General features: G+C 35.6%; 1 protein-coding gene across 1 annotated transcript in view; it reads left to right on the top strand.

The window, feature by feature from the left end:
- Positions 1-12,446, top strand: part of ABCB7 (ATP binding cassette subfamily B member 7) — a 99,311-nt gene that overhangs the window by 53,879 nt on the left and 32,986 nt on the right. The window lies entirely within an intron of this gene.

Here is a 12,446-nt window from a genome sequence, read left to right as displayed (position 1 = left end):
TATGTGATAATAATTCCTGATTTATCTCTGTATCTTCTAATGTCACAGGCCAGCTGAGTCGGGCAGCACTGACAGGGCTTTCAGAGTTATATGACAGGACGATGGGAGCAAGGAGTTGGCCAAGAGTGGATACTCAGAGAACTGGCACACTCGAGTAGTCGGATCAGAGCCCGATTTATTGGGAGTTCTGCTTCATATTTAAGCAAAAAATTATTGGTAGTAGGAAGTTGCTTAGGTCAAGTGTGATATGTTTTTTAGCCATAGGGTTAAACAATATATATTGGCACAATCGTTAGACTTCATCTAAGCATTATATGTATTTTATAAATTCTTTGTCATCAATTTCATTTACTCTAAATAGAAATCAGAAAGTACTTAGTTTTTCCTCTTGAATATCATTTTTGCTAGTCAACTGTTAATCAACAAAATACAAGCCCATTTTCTATTAATGCTTTACCAAGGAACTACTATAAATAAAGGGCAGTTATAATTACTCAACAGTCTTGAAGCCTACACATTACTAAGTAAGTAACTGGCCAAAAATATTGTTGATTCTATCAGCTTGGGAAAAATGTTATTATAGATTCTTCCAGCAGCTTAGGGTAAGTAGGGTGTGTTACAGCAATCCTTGTTTGAATACAAGGGGCAAAGGCACAGTTTTTTCATGTATTCGGCATTAGTAGTCCTCATTATGCATTACTATTTAATAAACTCATTGTTGCTATCCTGCAAAGCACTACCCTGGGGCACAGTTAGCCATTTCTCAGCATTGTCTGCCAGGATCGCACCCTGCTTTTTAGGTGGGAGGCTAGGCTTACACCACAGCAGTCCTGCTGGTATTGAGCCATCATGCCTATAGGTCGGGGGCTATGGCATTCTAACAGCCTCAACTTAATGAAATTCACTCCTGAAATCAGAGTAAAATACAGAATCACTGGTTGTACAAAGCATCAAGAACGTTATAGAAACTTTATTGAGCATGTTGGCTTTTATTTAATTAATATTTAAAGATTTTATTTAAAGTTTGGTTCCAGTTCTAGTAAATTGGAAAGACAATGAAGACACTTTAGACACATTGAGCATCATAAGTGATTAACAAAAAAAGATTAACAAAGGAAAAAAAGAAACCATTTAGTATAGGGGTTCTCTACATCTTAGCAGCCGCCTCATCTTGTCAGTATACCTGAACACATTTTAGTAATGCAAATTTGTAATAATTACTTTAGAGTTTCCAAGAATCCTCTATCTTCAATTCTTTTGTTTGTTTGTTTGTTTGTTTTGTTTTTTGTTTTTTGTTTTTGGGTCACACCCAACGGTGTTCAGGGGTTACTCCTGGCTTGTCTGCTCAGAAATAGCTCCTGGCAGGCACGGGGGACCATATGGGACACCGGGATTTGAACCAACCACCTTTGGTCCTGGGTCGGCTGCTTGCAAGGCAAACACCGCTGTGCTATCTCTCTGGGCCCTATCTTCAATTCTTAAAGGCAATGAAATAATATATATTTTTAGATAAAATAGTCATGGTACATATGTAGTCTCTGGAGTTAAACTTGCTGTATTCTGCAATATACTAACCTAGCAACCCTGGGCAAATTGCTTAATCCCTACCTCAGTTTCCAATTTGTAAAATGTGGTGGTTACAAGGATGAAATAAATCAACATATAAAAAATTAGAGCAGTGCCTGACAGTGAATTATGTTTGTTAAAATGAAAATAAATTTAAATTTCCATTACAATAGGTAGTTTAAAATATATGCTAAAAATGCGAATGAGATTTGGCTATAATTTTATTATCATTCTTACCTGTTTGGGTTAATGTATTACCTTGGAACCCATGTCTTATTGTTTTTTTTTGGGGGGGGGCACACCCGGTGGTGCTCAGGGGTTACTCCTGGCTATCTGCTCAGAAATAGCTCCTGGCAGGCACAGGGAACCATATGGGACACCAGGATTCGAACCAACCACCTTAGGTCCTGGGTCGGCTGCTTGCAAGGCAAACACCACTGTGCTATCTCTCCGGCCCTTTTTTTTATGTCAGGTTTATTTGTGTTCCATTCATTCCTATTAAAAATAGATTGAGTACTTGTTTTTTTTTTTTTTTTTTTTGGTTTTTGGGTCACACCCGGCAGTGCTCAGGGGTTACTCCTGGCTGTCTGCTCAGAAATAGCTCCTGGCAGGCATGGGGGACTATATGGGACACCGGGATTCGAACCAACCACCTTAGGTCCTGGGTCGGCTGCTTGCAAGGCAAACACCACTGTGCTATCTCTCTGGCCCCTATTGAGTACTTGTTTTACAAAATAATGTCCTTGGTTCTACATTGTATTCAGATTTAAATAAAGCACATTTCTTCTCAATTATGACTGGATAAGGCAAGTTTTGATTAATTGACAAAATACAAAATAGGTTATGAGCTAAATATGAGCTAAAAGTTTTAGCATTTCAAAGAAAAGTATCCCCATGGAAGGAAATCAGGCACAATTTCATAGAGAATATGATTTCTGCAATAGACATAGATTGATGGGTAGAGACATTCCAAAATAACAACTGTAATTTTATAATAATTTTTTAAGGAATACATAATATGTGCATAGAAGAGAGTAATTCACTTTTGTTCCAGCGAGGGGACCATTTCCTATTGTCTTTATCGCTTAAGTAATTTAAAGTTATCATGGAATAGATCTCCCTTGTCTTATTAAGTTGGTTCCTGGACCCTTGATATTTTTGGTTATTTTTTTGAATGAGGTAGACTCATTGATACTTTCGCCTCTGATTGATTCTTTGTATATAAAAATGGGAATTATTTTTATATTGACTTTGTAGCTATTTTGCTAGGGACAGGCTAGGGGGACTATATGGGATGCTGGGATTTGAACCACCAACCTTCTGCATGCAAGGCAAACGCCTTACCTCCATGCTATCTCTCCGGCCTCATTCATTTATTCTTTCTAAGAACTTTATTTGTGGATTCTTTCAAGTCTTCTTTTTTGCCCCTGGTCCCCTTCTTTCAAGTCTTTAATGTATATTATGTCATCTACAAGTAGTGATAACTTGACTTTCTTACATTAATTTATTTGTACATTTTGAGCCATCCTTGAATTCCTAGGATGAATCCCACTTGATTTTTTTTACAGCATGGATTATGATTATGTGGGAGTATGAATTTTTTAGATGTGTTGAGTCTGGTTAGGTAAGATTTTGTTAAGAATTCTTTAATCAATGTTTATCAGGAAGATCCATCTAAAATTTTCTTTTCTTGAAGTTTCTCTGATTTGGATATTAGGGTAATGCTAGCTTTATGAAAGGTATTAAGAAAGTTTTCTTTTTTGTATTTTTTTATTTTGCTTGTTTTGTTTTGTTTTGCCACAACCAGCAACTCTCAATGGTTACTTTCTGGCTCTGTGCTAGTAATTGCTCCTTGCAGGATAGGGTTTGGGGGACCTAATGGGATGCCAGGGCTTGAACCCAGGTCAGATGATGCAAGGTATATACCCTACACACTGTGCTATCTCTCTGGCCCCAGGATTCCTTTGTTCTTAATGTTTTAGAAAAGCTTTAGGAGTAATGATAGGAAACCTCTGAAGGTTTGGTAAGATCGGGACTTTTGTTGTTACAGAAAATTTTAATTACCGTTACAATTTTCTTGTGTTGGCCTATTTAGACTTTGTGTTTCCTCCTCATTTACCTTTGGGAGATTACATGACTGAATAGGTTCTAAAAATAGGGTTATAAAATTGTTCATTGTAACCTCATGTTTTGACTTTCTGAAGTCAAACCTTGTAATTTCTTCCCTTTCACATAGGAATCAATTCATTTAAACATTTCCTTTTTTTCCTCTTTTGTTCCTCTTTTTTTCCCTTATGAGTAACTAAATATTTATCTATCTTGTTTATTCTTTGAAAGAGTCATTTTCTGGTTCTATTGATTCTTTGAATTGCTTTATTGATCTCTATATTGTTGATTTCTACTCTTGATTTTACAATTTTCCTACTTCTACTATAAGTAGAAGTATATTATTCTATTCTATATATATTCTATTCTATATATATTCTACTATAAGTACTACATTTGCTGTTCTGTCTCCATATTTTTGAGATGTGTGTTGCTGATTTGGGCATTTTCTTTCTTCATAGCCTGTGTTGCTATGAATTTCCCACATAATACAACTTTTGCTCTGTCCCATAGATTCTGAGAGACCATATCTTCATTGTCATTAGTATCAAAGAATCTTTTATTTCTTTCTTGGTTTCCCTCTTTGATTCATTTGTTCTTTCATAGTGCTTTGTTTTGCTTCCACGTGTTGGAAATCTCCATCTTCTCTCTCTGCTTAATTTCTGTTTTCATAGCATTGTTTGAGAAGGTACTTTGTGCAATTTCTGTATGTATAAATTTCTGTATGTTTATTATCTTTTAATATGTTATCTCTCCTGGAGAATTTTATATGTGCACCAGAAATGAATAGTATCTTGCTTTGGGGAATAAATGCCCAACAATGCCTTTCTTTTACCTCCTTCTTTAGAGTTCCCATCTCTTTACTGATAATCCATCTGTTTGATTTATCTCATGGCTAAAGTAAAGTGTTGAATCTTCCACTACTGTTGTGTTTTCAGTATTTTTTTTAGATTTTTAAACAGAAGCTTTATGAACTTTGCTAAGCCTTCATTTGGTACATAAATGTTGATGAAAGTTTGTAATTCTGTTTCCCCTTTAAATATTTAGTGTTCATTGTCTCTATATTGAAAAATATTTTGTCTGGTAAAATTATATCTGTCCTAGTTTTATTTATCTTTTATAGTCTTGTATGAATGTTTTCTATCCTTTCATTATGAATCTTTATTTATACTGTAAGATTAGGTGTGATTTATCAAGGCAACAGATGGATGAATTTTCTTTTCTGATATATCCAGCTATTTTGCATATTTATAGGGGAATTGAGTCAATTGACTGGATAGATTAACAATATAAGTGGCTGTGTTGCCATTTTTATGTATGTGTATGTGGAATCAGTTTGTTCTTGTCAGAGTCTACTTTTTCAAAATAGCTGGCATTTCTGTAATTCTTTTAGTATTGGTTTAGGTGTTGCACATGTTCCAGGTATTGTTTGCCTGTAAAGGATCTTATTTCTCCCTTGTCTAATTGATAGCTTTACATGGTATTGGAGTCTAGGCTGGAATTTTTTTTCTTTTAGTTCTCTTAGTATGCCATTCCTCTTTCCTGGCTTGTAAGATATCATATGCAAATTCTATTGTGAAATTTTGCTGTTTTCTCCTTTCTTATTGCTTTATGTAGTCTGTCTTATCTTTTGATTTTAACATTTTGACTATTATGTTTTTTGGCATTGTTTTCTTTGATGCCTTTTTTAAATATTCTTTGGGCTTCTTGAATCTGTGCAGGTAACTCTCTCCAAAGATCAGGAAAGTTCTCAGTTACTATGTCTTCTAACAGTTGTTCTTCCACCTTTTAATTATTCCTCTCCTTCTGGTATTTCTCTGTTTTGAAGATTATTCCTATTGCTTTAATGAATTATTCATGTTTCTATCATGAATCTTTCATTCTCTTCCATATGTTTACTTCTCTTTTGTCACTTCCTTATTGGTGATGGCTAGTATTTTGTGTCAGTACCATTTATATGGCCTTCCACATATTGAATTCTGTTGCTAGGACTGGATTGCTATTATATTTTTTTAACTCCTACTCCATTTATGTGGATTCTTTAATAATCTGGATAAGCTCATCTTTAAACTGATTGAATTTTTATTTCAGTAATTGCTTTATTTTCATTACCACTGCATTGAGCACTAAGTTCCTCATAGATAAATATTGAAGGTGATGTAGTTTCACTCTATTTCAAGTTTACTGAGAGTTTTTAATCATATACAGATGTTGATTTTTTGCATCATTATAGGATAGTTTCAATAAATAATGATATGGTCATATATTTTTTTCTGATCTAGTGATATTATATATTTTTTAGCCTGGCAATGTTATAGAATATATTAATTAAATTTAAAATATTGAATTTACTATACTTACTCTGCATACTCTTGTTTGATAATTTTTAACATATTTTAGACTTAATTTGCTGATAATTTCATGAGCATATTTATGTCTATGCAAGTGGTTTGTAATTTTGCTTTCTTAAAGTCTTATTCTGGTTTCAGTATTATGATAATGCTCTTAACAGAATGAAGTAGGAAATTTTTCCTTTATTTCTCTGGAAGAGATACTTTTATGTTTATTTTTATTTTCTCCTCCTTTTTTCTTACTAATTAAATTTTCCTTTGGTGTTCATGTGTTTTGTTTTCTCCCTTATTTCTAATCAAAATAATCAGAACTAGAAAGTTTTAAACAAAAAAGTTCTTTTTACCTTCTTAAAATATAAGACCCTTCTTGACTGCACTTTAGTTTAGTTTAGTTTTGTTTTGTTTTTTTTTGTTTTTGGGCTACACCCGGTAACACTCAGGTGTTACTCCTGGCTATGCACTTAGAAATTGATCCTGGCTTGGGGGCACTTTTTATAAAAAGAAGAAACCTTAATTATGACAGGTTGTGCTCAGAGATTTATCATTGAAGAATTTAGGTATTAAAAATTTTTCAATAGAGGCCAGAGTGGTGGCACTACAGGTAAGGCATCTGCCTTGCAAGCGCTAACCTAGGACAGACTGCAGTTCGATCCCCAGTGTCCCATATGGTCCCCCCAAGCCAGGAGCAATTTCTGAGCATATAGCCAGGAGTAACCCCTGAGCATCAATGGGTGTGGCCCAGAAACAAAAAACAAAACAAAAACAACAACCAAGAAAAAGATTTTCAATAATTGCTCCCTCAGATGGTAATACTTTAATTACCAAGAAGGGGAAAGATATGTCAAAATCTAGAATTTGAAATTCTTAGCAACTGATCATATTGACCAGAATTTTCTCATCAGAAGGATGTAGTTCTGGGGCCCAGAGAGATGGCACAGCGGTAGGGTGTTTGCTTTGCATGCAGCTGACCCAGACAGACTTGGATTTGATTCTTAGCATCCCATATGGTCCCTGAGCCTGTCAGGATCTATTTCTTAGCGCAAACCTAGGAGTAGCCCCTGAGTGCTGCGGGGTGTGACACAAAAATACAAACAAACAAAAAAAAAATGAAAGAAAAGAAAAAGAATAATGTAGTTCTTATGTGGATCTAATTCTTATGGTAATTTTGCTTTTTTCTTAATTTTGTAAACTATTTCCCCCAAATCAAGTATTCTTTTGTTTTGTTTTGTTTTTTAAAACCTCTATTTTTCACCTAGTTACAAACATGTTTGTAGTTGGGTTTCAGTCATAAAACGTACACCCCCCCCTTAACCAGTGCAACCTTCCAGCCACCAATGTACTCCATCTCTTCCTCCCCCGCCCCCTATTCTATTTCTCTCACTCAATACCATTGTCATGATAGTTGTTGGTGTAGTTATTTCTCTAAATGCACTCACCAATCTTTGTGGTAAGCTTCATATCATGGTCTGGTCCTTATCAAAACTCATCTTTATTGTCTCTGGGAATTATTATTATACTGTCTTTTATTTTTCTTAAATCCCACGGATGAATGAGACTATTCTGTGTCTATCTCTTTCCCTCTGACTCATTCAATCAGTTTATTAGTTTCCATATCCATCCATGTATAGGAACCTTTTATTACTTCATTTTCCCTGACAGCTTCTTAGTATTCCATTGTGAATATGCACCACAGTTTCTTTAGTCACTCATTGTTGTCAGGCATCTGGGTTTTTTCTCTCCAGATTCTGGCTTTTGTAAATAATACTGCAATGAACATTGGCATGCAGAGGGTATTTTTGATTGTGTTTTTGTGTTCCTAGGGTATATCCCTAGGAGTGATATAGTTGGATCATATGTGAGCTCAATTTCCAGTTTTTTGAGGAACCTCCATATTATTTTCCAAAAAGCTGGACTAGATGGCATTCTTAACAGCAGTGAATGAGAGTTTGTTTCTCCCCACATCCCGTCCAGCAATGATTGTTCTTTTTGTTTGTTTGTTTGTTTGTTTTTGGCTACACCCGTTTGATGCTCAGGGGTTACTCCTGGCTAAGCGCTCAGAAATTGCCCCTGGCTTGGGGGGATCATATGGGACTGGGGAATCTAACCCGGTCCTTCCTTGGCTAGCGCTTGCAAGGCAGACACCTTACCTCTAGCACCACCTCGCTGGACCCGCAATGATTGTTTTTATTCTTTTTTATGTATGCCAGTCTCTGTGGCACATTTTGGCACATTGTCTCATTGTTGTTTTGATTTGCATCTCCCTGATGATTAGTGATGTGGAACATTTTTTTAGCTATCTGTATTTTATTTTGTGTCTGTTCATTTCTTCCCATTTTTTGACAAAATTAGAAATTTTTTTCTTTTTAAGTTCTGTCAATACTTTGTATATCTTAGATGTTAACCCCTTATCTGATGGATATTGGATGACTAGTTCTCCCATTTCGTGGGTGGCCTTTGTATCTTAGTCACTGTTTCCTTTGAGGTGCAGATGCTTCTTAGTGTAATTTATTTATTCTCTTTGTTTGGGCAGTGATATCTAAGACCTTGATATCAGACACAGAACCATAAGGTATATAGAAGAACACAAATGTAAAATACTCTATGACATTGAGACTAAAGGCATTTTCATGGAGGAAACACCACTGTCCTTTTCTTTGTATAATAAACTTCCATTTTCTTTTTTTTTTTTAAACTTCCATTTTCTAATGTTTTGCTAGCATCTGAGAATTCAGGGACTAAGCAGCATATATGTATATGTGATTTAAAAATTTGGCCTAGAAAATAAAATGTAGTGAGAAAAATATTTTTGTACATAAACTAATGAGTACATTATAATTACAGATGAAGTATAACTTATCACATAATAATGATATAGTTAAAAAACTAGTTTCAGGATTGGAGTGACAGTACAGTAGGTAGGAATGACACTTGACTTGCACATAGCTGACGTCTCTTGAGAATATTTTATAATAGAATCATGGTAACTAACTTTTTGAACTGACTTTATTATTTGTTACTTTATTGAAACACTGTGATTTACAAAGTTGTTCATAATACAGCCTTTTCTGACCTTCATTTTTCTAACACTAATCCCACCACCAGTGGGATTACACAGTGGGATTACAACTACCATTGTCCCCAATTTCCCAACCATGCCAAACCTGTCCCCTTGACAAGCATACTCAATTTATTTTATGTTGCTTATCACAATAAAATCTCTAATGGAATTATCAAAATATACTTCACTAAAAGAAAGTTTATGAAAATTATATTTCAGAGTGGTGTTATTAACTCGTTGAAAGTTTTTTAAGCTCTGGTTAGTTGATCATTCTGAGTTGTTTTTGTTTATTGAGATATGTTAGCTTCTATGTTACTTTCCTATCCAATATGATGTCCTCATTTTGGACAGTAACTATTGAAGAATGCAGAGGAGACTATTGGCTCAAGAAACTCCAGGATCTGGGTCCGGAGAGATAGCACAGCAACCAATCCAGGACCAAAGGTGGTTGGTTCGAATACTGGTGTCCCATATGTTCCCCCTGCCTGCCAGGAGCTATTTCTGAGCAGACAGCCAGGAGTAACCCCTGAGCACCGCCGGGTGTGGCCCAAAAACCAAAAACCAAAAAAAAAAAAAAAAAAAAAAAAAAGAAACTCCAGGATCTGTAGTACAGGTTAGGTGAGTTTACATGGCAGAGGCTGTTTGTTTGTTTGTTTTTGGCTTCCTCAAGATCAAGTTTTAACTTGCTTTTTTTCTTACTAATGTCTAAATTATTACTGATGTGCTCTTATGTCAAGGTGAATCTTCAGCTTATTAAAATTTCTCCGATGTTTATGTAGATCATTCTATAGTAAGATACTGTTTTTTGGATGTGTGTATGGTTTCTGGGACTTATGACAGTACTGGGAGGAATGAGGGTTTGTGGAGGTTGCTTGATCCCACTCAGGAGACTCCAGTTTTCAGCCCCCCAAAATATATAACTGGAATTTACAGTGATTTGATGTTTCTGCAGGGATTAGTCATGAATCAGTGAGGTTGGGCCCATAATAAGTTAGTGTCAATATATGAAGTATGGATGCAGCTGTTGGGGTTTCAGCATGGCTGGGACTTGGCAGGTTCCTCTCTTGAGGGCCTGAAATAGCTTTTACTTAAAAGAATTCCTTTGTTATTCATTCATGTCATTGAGTAATTAATTTATTTTTTATTGTTGAGTAGTATTTACAGTTTGGATGTATTTAAGTGTGTCCACTCACTCTTTGATGGACATTAGCTATCTTTTTTTTAAATCTATTTGCAATTATAACTAGAGTGTATAATAAGTGTAGTTGTTCAGGCGTAGTTCTTTGTGGGAGCCTGAGTTTTTGTTTTTGTAGGATAAACACTTAGGATTGAGATTGATGAGCCATATTAAGAGGAATTTTGGGGGCTAGAGGAATAGTACAGTGCTCAGGCAAGACTGACTGAGGTTTGATCACTAACATCCCTTATGGCCCCTGAGCCCCACCAAGAGTTCATTGTGTCCTGCCCTTCAAAAAAGTAATTTTAACTTTATAAGAAATTGTTAATTTTTTTTTCATTTACTATCTGTATCTACTTCTGGATAGTCCAAAATATCCTTGTCTTTTAATTGAACTTGTATTGCTTTGTATTTGATGTGCAACACTACATACACTTTGGGAGTACAGCTTTAAGCCTTCATATGTATACATCTCACTATACCTAATATCAGTTATGGTGATTTTTATGACATTATTTCTTGTCCAAGCTTGTTATTAGATCTTCCTTTGAATACAGTCAGATTCACATAAAACAATTTTATCAATGACATAGTAATTCTCACAGCCAAGTGGAAAAATTCTTTTAAAGATAAGTTGGCAGCCTATGTCCCAGACACCTAGCCTTCACTTTTTGAATATTTCTTTATGAAGAGAAGAGTGAGTCTTGCTTTTATATGATTTGTGCTTTCTTCCTGCTCTCTTGTACACATTATGTATGCTGTCAATAAGCATTTTATAAGTAACTTTGCATTGGAGCTGAATTGATGTCTGTACTAGCTAGAAAATAATGTTGATTCTGGTCTTTTATTGCCTTTGCAGCTTCAAAATAGAAAAGATTTAGTAAAAAAAAAAAAGGCAGGAATGTTAGGGACTCCCTAAAGCTTTTCACAGCAGGGATTATTAAAGAAAAAAAGAAAAAGAAAAAAAAAGAGTCAGAAAAGAATTTGCACATCCATTGCCAAATCAGGCATTCTTGTGTCTTGGCAGGAAAGTGGGAGGTGGACTGGCTGGAGGTTTACAAAGGTGTCTATCACATTAGCCATCTAAGTTATTTATTAATTTCTTTTTTTTATTTTAAATTTTTTAATTTTAATTATGACAACAAAGATGCAAAGAAAGAGGACATGGTAAAGTTACAGTGGAAGCCCAATCACCCATAAGCAGAATTCTCGGTAGTCCCAACGATGATATCCCAGCCTTGATCTTTCAACCAAAGAAAATTAAGAAAAACAAAACTGAACCCATGTACAATACAATTAATTTGTCCCTCAAATTCCCAGTTGTATTACATACTATTTCTTAGCAGCACACAATATAATCCAAAGAGATTAGACTTATGTAACTCCTTAAACATTGAGGGCAAAGTACATTTATCTAGTTCCATGCACATGCTTACTAGTTTAAGTTAACCTCAAAAGTTTTAGTGGGTTGTTTTTCTTAAGGATTGGAGTCAAGGGAAAATAGTAAAAAATGGTGTTAGAGTGGCATTTGTTTGCATAGGCCCACCAAAATATAAGGGACATGGAAAGAAAAATTATGGTCTAAATACAAGGAGACCCTACTCTAGGCTCCAGGCAAACTAGTTTGTCCAATTCAAGTCATCGTCTGTAGTGGCAATACACCTTCATTCCTCACATAGTCTCTGTTGTTGGTATCATGTTTCTGTATTAAAGGTCCTGGAGTCTGCATATCCCATATTGCAGTCAGGATGGTGCAGAGCATCCTCTCGTTTCACCTCACACTTAAGGGGCACTAGAGAGAACCATGTCCTGTAGAGCAGGTCATTGTTGTTGTCAAGTCTTCTCAGTGTAAACGGAAGTCTCTTTTTAGGAGGTCGATGTCAGACACTTGGTAGTGTCTTTCCTGGTAGAGGACTGCTTCCTCTTCTTCTCAGTGTAAACAGGAAGTCTCTTTTTAGGAGGTCGATGTCAGACCCTTGGTAGTGTCTTTCCTGGTAGAGGACTGCTTCCTCTTCTTCTCAGTGTAAACGGAAGTCTCTTTTTAGGAGGTCGATGTCAGACCCTTGGTAGTGGCTTTCCTAGTAGAGGACTGCTTCCTCTTCTTCTCAGTGTAAACGGAAGTCTCTTTTTAGGAGGTCGATGTCAGACCCTTGGTAGTGTCTTTCCTGGTAGAGGACAGCTTCCAGCT

Source organism: Suncus etruscus, chromosome X (assembly GCF_024139225.1).
Source record: "Suncus etruscus isolate mSunEtr1 chromosome X, mSunEtr1.pri.cur, whole genome shotgun sequence".
Classification (NCBI taxonomy): Eukaryota; Metazoa; Chordata; class Mammalia; order Eulipotyphla; family Soricidae; genus Suncus; species Suncus etruscus.
This window is presented reverse-complemented; position numbering and strand designations above follow the sequence as displayed.